The sequence below is a fragment of the Ursus americanus genome, chromosome 4, assembly GCF_024610735.1.
Source record: "Ursus americanus isolate L20-20 chromosome 4, mUrsAme1.1.p, whole genome shotgun sequence".
Lineage (NCBI taxonomy): Eukaryota > Metazoa > Chordata > Mammalia > Carnivora > Ursidae > Ursus > Ursus americanus.
Window position 1 is genome coordinate 93,119,983 of NC_142130.1, and position 8,942 is coordinate 93,128,924.

General features: G+C 46.8%; 1 long non-coding RNA gene across 1 annotated transcript; it reads left to right on the forward strand.

The window, feature by feature from the left end:
* Positions 1-3,442: 3,442 nt before the first annotated feature.
* LOC123802653 (uncharacterized) lies at positions 3,443-8,162 on the forward strand. Its single transcript, XR_006782598.1, has 3 exons — positions 3,443-3,690; positions 6,691-6,778; positions 7,952-8,162. It is a non-coding gene; the product is annotated as an uncharacterized LOC123802653 (long non-coding RNA).
* The last annotated feature ends 780 nt before the right edge of the window (positions 8,163-8,942 follow it).

Sequence of the window (8,942 nt, forward strand, 5' to 3'; positions counted from 1 at the left end):
TGGGGCCTTCTGGCAGCCTCAGCAAACAGAGACCTCAGCTTTGATCTCTCCGCTCATGAAATAGGTACAACTGTGTTTCTTGAACCACAGTCCACATGAGTTCTCTTCTGGTTACCTTTTTGTTATTGATTTCTAATTTAACAGCCTCATGGCTAGACAATGTGGTGTGTGACTTATCAGTCATCTGAAATCCCTGGGGCCCATCTTCTAGCCCATTCTGTATTGCATGATGGAGGTAAATATTCTGCGTGTGCTTGACAGGAAGGTAAATTCCATAGTCATGGTTCGTTGGTCCTTATACATCTGTGGGGTCAAGCAAGCGGCTCCAGAGAACCTGTTTTCCCTGTGGTCCTCTGGTGATCATGGTGGGTGACATTGGCAACTCACCTGTGCACTGAGGGCGCAGCCACTTGGGGCCCTAGCTTTGTGGGAGGGCTCCTGCTGGACTCCCCACCTTTGACAGCACCGGGCTTTGCTTTCACTCTCTTCTTCGCATCCCAAAGTTGCAGAGACAGGGGCTCCAGTCCTGCTTCACTCTCAAAGCAAGACCCCACCTGACTCAGCACACCCCCCTCCAAATGCCCCACTTCACCCAGCTTCTCATGCTTGTCCTCCAGACCTTTGGCTAATGTGTGGGCGCAAATCAAGGATTGTCTGAAAAATCTTTCGTTCAGCACGGAAGACACCGAATATACCAAGAGACAAGGGACACACCATGTAGAAAAGCAGAATGACCTAAGATCTGCAGCAACCCACCCGAGAAAACACCCCCTTCTCCCCAGTTCTCAGCCCAGCCAGCTGGCCTGCTCTAAGTCAGGCCTGCAGGAAGCCAGGCTGCTTTCTCCACCAACAATCCAGGAAATCAGGCAGTAATCCCTAACGAGGAGACCCAAGGGGCCGGCACTGGATTAAGAACTGACACTTTCCCTGCTCTTGCTTCCAATTTAGGCCTGGTCAACCAGAGAAAGCCGAATACGCACCTCTCCGCCCTCACCCAAGACACCCTGCTTCTCCTTCGGGGTGCGCCTGGAGCCTTCCTTGTCTCTGCTATGAAGCTTTCCTACTCCAAGTCTCTGCCCAGACGCAGGTGACAGCGGCCCACTCCCTTGCCACCGCTGCCTCAGAATAAACTGCCTTGGCTTTTCCCATCTGGGGAGTCTTCAGGTTTTTTGTTTAGTTATTTTGATTATCTTAACCACCATTTTCAGTTGTTCCTTAACCTGCCATGTGGTGTGGTATTTCTCAATTGATTTTTTTCAAAATTTCCGCAATAAAGACCTCCACACAGACTCAACAATGCTCCTTGGCATGTCCACTTCCCTTTCCTACCCTGACCTCACACCAACAGGCCTCTCTGCCGCCTCGGTTCTCTGCACAGTGGCCAGAAAGATGTTTCCAGAATGCCCTTCTGCTCACCTCACTCTCCAGATCCACCATCTCCGGCCCAGCCCCTTCCTCCCTTCTTCCTGTTGTCGATTCAGGAGACAACTGCTGAGACCCCAGGTCATTGTGTTGGGTGTCTTAATCTCAAATGTATCCCTCGTGAGAAAAGGGAGCTACTCAGATATGGTGAAATTAACAGCATTCCGTCCCCATGCCGCGTCACGGTTGGTGGTTAATGTCTGGATTCGGGCCTGGAGCACTGTGTGGAGTGCTGGGATCCAGAGCGGCATTCCTGCCTCTCAGGGTCTGACATCATCGTAACCAGAAGAACGACGTTGGGTCTTAACAGGAACCAGACTTCTGTAAAAGAAACAACTAACGGGAACCCAAAGCTTTGGTGACACTTAAAATAGCAGGGGGTGAGGGGGAAGGGCAAGGGGAGGCGACCCTGAACTTTGCAGAAGTTTCTTTCTGCTGTTGGAGCACACCCGAGCATCTGTCCTATCGCGCCACTGCCAGAAGCCTTCTGGGTCGCTTGCTGGGATTCGAGCTTGCCTGAGGTCAGGAAAGCCTTTCCTGAAAGGTGACATTTAAATTGAGACCTGCGGGTCTCCGAAAGAAAAAGTCTTGCTCAGATTTCGGCTCTACTGACTATGAATGGCTGCAGAAATCTAGAATGACAGAAGACTTTCAAATGTAAGGAGTTAATTCAGCATCCTAAATCTGGGGTACATCAGTCAAGTAAAGTTCTTCGGGGTGGGGGGCGAGGCAGAGAACCTCTCTCGGGAGGGTTATCAGGCTGACTGAGTCCTTATCAGAGAGGAAAGCTTTCCAGACTAATTCATTTTCACCCAATGGTTTACTTTGGGTTGGCCAGAAAAATCACTCATTGTTAACTAAGCATCAGGTTCCATTTAAATCAAAATAATTCTGTTTACATAACTTAAAGAAGGTGTTTGGAAAAGGAAGAAACAGGCTTTGCCGAAGTATTAGCTCCCCGCCCAGCTCCGAGCAAACATTGTCTCATTAACAGGGCCACAGCCCTGCGGGGAGGTTCAGGTCTCCAGATCCATTTCCTCAAGTAAGAAGCAGGCTAACAGTCCGAAGGCCACAGCCCCTTCCTCGCTGGAGTAGGTTGATTCGTTCCATTGTCCGACAGAATTAAACTGAACTTTGGAAAGTCGTCTCTACACAGCAGTGGGACAGACCAAAGACGAGAAAAGAATGTTTTCTGTTTCTTCTCGGTTTTTCCTTTTTACTGTGTTCTAGCAGATTCTCGAACTTTCATCAATTGACCCGGTTCTCAAATTGGAGAACAAAGCTACTTTACACAAAAGCATAAAATCCAGTCATTTTTGGAGGCAGCGTAGCCAATGACCACATGGGTGTTTCCAGCCCAGGTTGTGCCAAAACACTGTACACGTGGTCTGGTCTGTAGACAGTGTGATAGGTAGATAGATAGATATGTAACCGGAGCCCGAGGGTACAGGAGTTCCTGGCTCCAGGGGTTTCAAACAGACCAGGTTTGGCCACTCATCATTGACAAAATCCAAAGGCAGAGGGACAAGAGGTGGTGACACGAGAAAGGAATGTACTTCAGTGAGGCCAACACTGGGGAGACAGCCGGCTCACATCTCAGGGATTGTCTCCAAAGTGCTGAAAATACTTCTAGGTCTATATAAGAAAAACGTGGGACAAAGGTCGGTGGGTACATGCAGCTGGCCAGCGAAGGTCAGGTCGATCATTGTCTTGGGGTCAATCACGTGGGGGCTGGCTGGCGTCAGGGCAGTCCCTATTGCTTGAGGGGGTAGTTTTGGTTCCCATGATGCGATGCTTTGCCCGCGGGGTCTTTTGCCCAAGTTAAGAGATGATGCGATAACAGTTCTCTAAAAGTCTGATATATAAGGGAACCTATTTTAGATTTCTTCCTAAATCAGCATGACTGTACGTAAACTTTAAACCAAAAGCCTGATTTATGGCCTGTCACCCATGCATTGTACCCTCGCTTTCTAAATGAGTAGCCTAAAGGGAAACTACCTTGTCCTAGAGATAGGGATCAGTGCTCCTGCTCTCTGCATTCCTTGATGTTAAAACTCTTGCAATTCCTGCCAAATGCTAATCTATAATCTTTTGAGCTTTTACAAGATGTAAAAAAGTATATAAGCCTGTAAAAACTGTTCATTTTCCAGAGCACTTCCGTCCCTGTGAAGAGCGTGATTCCCCGGACAGCTGTCCCAACTTGGGCTGGAAGAGAACTCTCTTTCTTTGAGCGATCCGAAAAGGTGTGTTCATTTTGCATCAACAGAGGTAAGCTGGAAGGAAGAACTTATCAGAAGGTACAGACTGAGGTCGAAACGGAGGTAGTTGAAGTTCTCGTTCAAATACATCGATAGATAGACAGATAGATCCATTGACCATCAAGGTGGCAATGGAGGCTCCCAACACCCCTGAGGTAGGTGCTGTGGTTCCCATGTTACATCTGGGGCCCAGAGAGGGTCAGCACCTAGCCCGAGGTCACAGAGCTACGGAATGACAGATCCGAGGGCTGATCCCAGATCTCATCTATGATGCCTATCAAAATACATCCGAAACAGAAACTGAGGCGTTCCATAGTGTGAAAGTTTAATACTACTGGGTTGCTGCTGAAATGATTTATATTTAGTGTACCATGTACCACCAGTGAAAATATCCAGGTGTAGAAAAATAAAAATAAATAATAGGTCTGCATCGTGTACCGACGGCTGCCAACTTCACAATGGGTCTACTTACAACGTTTTGACATTATGATGGTGTGAAAGCGATTTGCATTCCGTAGAAACCATACTTCACATTTTGAATTTTGATCTTTCCCCAGGCTAGCGATGTGCAGATACTCTCTAGTGATGGGGCCATGAAATTACATGAGATATTCAACACTTTATTATAGAATGAGCTTTATGTTAGATGATTTTGCCCAATGGTAGGCTAACGTAAGTGTTCTCGTTGAGGCGTGTTCAGGACGGGCTCCGCTACGCCGTGATGTTTGCTAGGTTAAGATGCGCGGTAGGTTACCTGCATTTTTGACATATTTTCAAGTTATGATGAGTTTATTGGGATGCACCCCTGTGGTAAACGGAGGAAGATCTGTGTATGGGTCCAGATGTGGCTGCTTTTCAACTATTTCTTTTAAGGTTGAGTTCTAAAATTAATTCATAGGTTTCTACTCCCGAATTTGGCAGCTTGGACTATTAAATTAATTAAACAAAGAGGCCACTAGCTTGAGGTGACTCTAATACCCTGGTAGCCTAGATAGCAAGCCAAACTCTAAGCCCGTAAATGCGTCAAGATCACAAAATAGAAACCTAAGGACCACCCACCGCAAATAGCCAACCGTGCTTTAAGTGACAGCCCCTCAGCAAATTCCTATCTTGGCTCCCTCACTTTCTCTGTGTACCTCTCTGGTCTGGGGCCTGTGGCGGGACCAGGGAGGGCTTTTTGCCCCTTCCAGCTTAGTGCCGTCCAATTCTAAAAGATTCTTGCTCTAATAAACTCTTAACATTTTTAATAGGCCTCCATGTATCTGTTAACAGGACCCGAAGATATTTTTCAAATGATCACAGCAGACAATGGAGGTGATACAAACTTGAACCCTTCTTGAAGTAGACGGTCTCCATCCAGAGACCTGCATAGGGCGGCAGAGGGCAGGAAGCTTTTACAGCATAGAGAATAAGGAAGTAAGGGCAGAGCCCAGAGCTGGCTTGGCGTTTGGGGATTGGCTGACTCGGTACACTGCATTTCTGGGCAAGCAGAGCATTGACAGGAATTTGGAAGCAATCTGTTTGGATTTGCCAATGACATGGCCCCTGGGCCCAAGCGGCTCCATCTTGGGTCAATAATTTGTTTTGACAGTACCAACAGCTGCAGAGTTCAGTGACCAGTTTGGCCCTGGAGGCCAAGGCAATGGTGGTTCCAGGGGGACTGAGAGGATCTTCCCCTATGAGGGCCATGCCGAAAAGGCTGGGGGCAGCGCTGGGTTTCCGCCCCATCTGTATCGCCACTGACTTTTTCCAGCTTTCTCCTGAAACTCCTGCATACCCTGATTAGTCTGAGACTACCACAAACTAACTGTTTTTTAAAAAGCATTCTCTGTCAACATGGGAATTTTTTCCTAACATGTGTGGTTTAATGACATCATAATACATTTTATTTCTCCTTCTGCACTGTTCCTGGCGTTCGCTCAGCAATACCCACCGAGCCCCTGTTACCTGCTGAGTGCACGGTGTAAAGGATGACCGGGAATGTGTACCACTTGCTATGTGATACCACCAGGGAGACAGCAGTGTATCTGATGCGGGTAGATCTAGAATGTTCTTAGGAATATGATAAATTAAGTAACGGGTCCAAGTGCTCGAGATCCATAGGAAGATAATGACTTGGTCAGGCAAAAACAAAAGCAAAGCTTCTCCTGTTATACACACACCCACAGCAGCGACCCAAAGCAGAGCACCTAAAATCAGCATATTAGATTAGTGATGTAATGAGCATCACTAATCTCCCCGCTGAACAGGGGCCCAATGCGGGGCTCCATCCCAGGACCCCGGGATCATGACCTGAACCAAAGGCAGACGCTCAATCCACTGAGCCACCCAGGCGCCCCGAGAATGTCAAGTTTATTGCGAGAGACAGAGAGAGAGAGAAGGGTGTTTAAATGTCATTTCAATAGAAGTCTGTGGTTCTTTAAACTATAAAATATTCGCATTAAATATGGGTACAGTTATTCATATTATACTAACTTTTATCCATATAATTTCTCTAAGTTTTAAAGCACCAATTTTTTTTAAGCTGGCATTAGTATGGAGCCCTACCGTGGGACAGCATTTATAGGTCCAGGTTTTCCCCATCTATGCTTAATTAAGGGCTGCTTGATGAACAAAATCAGTTGAAGGGTTGAACATTTGAAAGGGAGACATGAAACATTAATTTTTTATTTTATAGAATATAGTACATTAAATGTCTTTTTAAAGCTACTCCATCCAGACTCTCAGTAAACATGGTAAGTATTTAATAATTCAAATTTTCACTGGCCATAAAAGCTTTATCAACCAAATTAGTTTATCATATCAAAACAGTCTAAAAAATAAGATGTCTTGAAAATGTCTAAAATTAAGGTTTTAAATATTTATTTTTAAAATAAAATCTGAAAATACGGGTTCTTAGTCAAAGCTATTTGTTAAAAGAATAAACTTTAAACTCTCTGAAATTGACCTTATTCCCGGTAACAACCCATTTCCTTCTCTGCCGTGCCTCCTTCCCTTTCTTCCTTTCCAGAATCCCACTGGCTGATTTTACAGGTTTACCATCTAAAAGGAGGACTTCTATGAAAGACTGGCAAGTGACCACTGGACCACCATCACAGGTATGGGCCCAGGCTTAGAGGTCCTCACCAATTCCATGTGTCCCCACAGCTGGGTGTGGGGACCCGGGGGGCCTCCCAGACATCACCTTCTGGGTGGTGAAATCTTTGCTTGCACAATCCCAGCCAGGCCCATTGAGCAAAGCACACCGTATTGATTTTTCTACTTCGTTTCTGTTTATCTCATGGGTCTTTGATGGCCCAGTGACTCATTCCCAGCCCTGTCAGAACTTTCTACATCTTGATAACATCTGGATGACTAATGCCTACGACACCTGGGGAGATCCGTGAACGCAACTGTTTGTTCAGACCACACTCACTCTAAGGGCCTGTCCTTCCTGGAATAGGATCCTGACGTTGGTGGTGACCCCTGGCAGCTCTGTGCCTGTGGACCCCGAACCAGAGGGGTCGATCCATTCTCACTAGTTGGCTGTGATTAAGCCAACTTGGTGGCTCCCGGGGCTGGAGGTCAAGGTGTGTGAAATTCACCCGTTCAGCAGGTGGAATGTTCTTCCGAGCGCGCCCAGCTGGCCCAGAGCAGCTCATTAGCTCCCCTTCTCCCTCAAGATTCCGTTTAAATGACTTTGTTCCACCCATCAAAGGGAATATTTACTGTTATTGTAGGGACTGCTCTCACTGTACACAAGGCCACACCTAACGCACACAGGCTTTCAGAGAACACACAGGGCCATTGTGCAAACCACAGCCCAACGAGATAGACAGAGTAGTAAACACGCCATTAATAACAGCCACGCTCCCGGGGCCCGCGCCACTTACCTTTGTCTGTGTGTGGTCACCGGGCTTGTACTGCATTTATTTCAAAAGTTGCGGCTTCCTCATGTGCATAATTAAATATCTGGGCATTTGCCTTGCATTAAAATAATCAAGCAACAAATAAACGTCATCCTGGGGAGAGAACCTGGGGCTATGGGAGAAAGCTGTGGGTCCGGTCCTCCGTCCACGCTACCAGCGAGCTGGGAGACCTGAGAAACACACTGTCCCACTCAGGATCTTAATGTTCTCATCTGAGGAATGGAGAAATGGGAATACGCCAGAGCAGCAGTTCTCAAAGTGTGGTCCAGGAACCCCTGGAGGTTCCTGAGCCTCTTTGGGGGGATCTGTGAGGTCAGAAGTACTTTCCTAAGTGTTGTTTGCGTTTCCACTCTTGCTCCACAGTGTACAGTGGAGTTTTCCAGAGGCTTCATGGCATGTGAGACAATGGACTGGATTCAGAGCAAATGTGAGACTCCAGCTGCCCTCTGTTAAGCCAGACGTTGAGATTTACAAAAGGGTAAAACAGAGCCATGCTTCACAATAATTTTTCGGTTGTTTTACAATATTGTTACCTTTCATTTAAAAAATGTTCTTCGTGTGAACACGAAATAGTTCCACTGTAATTCTTCTTAAATAAATATATATATTTTTATATATAATAAATATATATATATATTTTTTAACACTTTGCAGATTTGGTTTCTAATCTGGTTACACATGGGGAGAACCACATAAACAAGAACAATGAGAGTGTAAAGGAACCCTGAGACCAAAGTGTTTGACAGTCACTGCCCTGGACCATCTCTACAGGTCTTTTGCCACTTTGATTTGGAAGCCCCCCCACACCTTGTTCTCATTTTTGTTCTCTTTTTACCCATCATGCAGTTATTGCCATTTTAATTACTGAAAACTTATTTATTATGCTTATTATCTATCATGACTGTCCCCACCCCCCACCTTTTTCCAGTAGAGCCCAGAAGTATCTGAGTCCCCTGGAATTGGAAGACGTAGAAAGCCTGTGTCTAGTTGACGCTGAAAGGTGCGGGGACACCCCCTTCCCCAGTGCAAGGGTTCCCCAGAGCTCTTGGCAGGAGCCTACCAGGAGGGCTCAGACCCACACGGATGGTGTAGAGCCCTGAGCCTGGGAGCAGACCCAGGCCTTGGAATGAGCTGAGAGCCTTCCAAGTTCATTCTGCTGACACAGGCCAGGCCCCATGCACCAGACCTGGAGCATTTCCAGCTAGGTCGGGTATGCCTCTGAGGGCCACCCATCACTTCTGCTCCTGATAAGTCCATGAGTAAGTAACCACAACCCAGACCAGGGCTTGCTGCCTCTTCCAAAAATCTCTGGAAATGAAGAGGTAAGGTTGGGATCAGCCAGCCAGGCACCCCG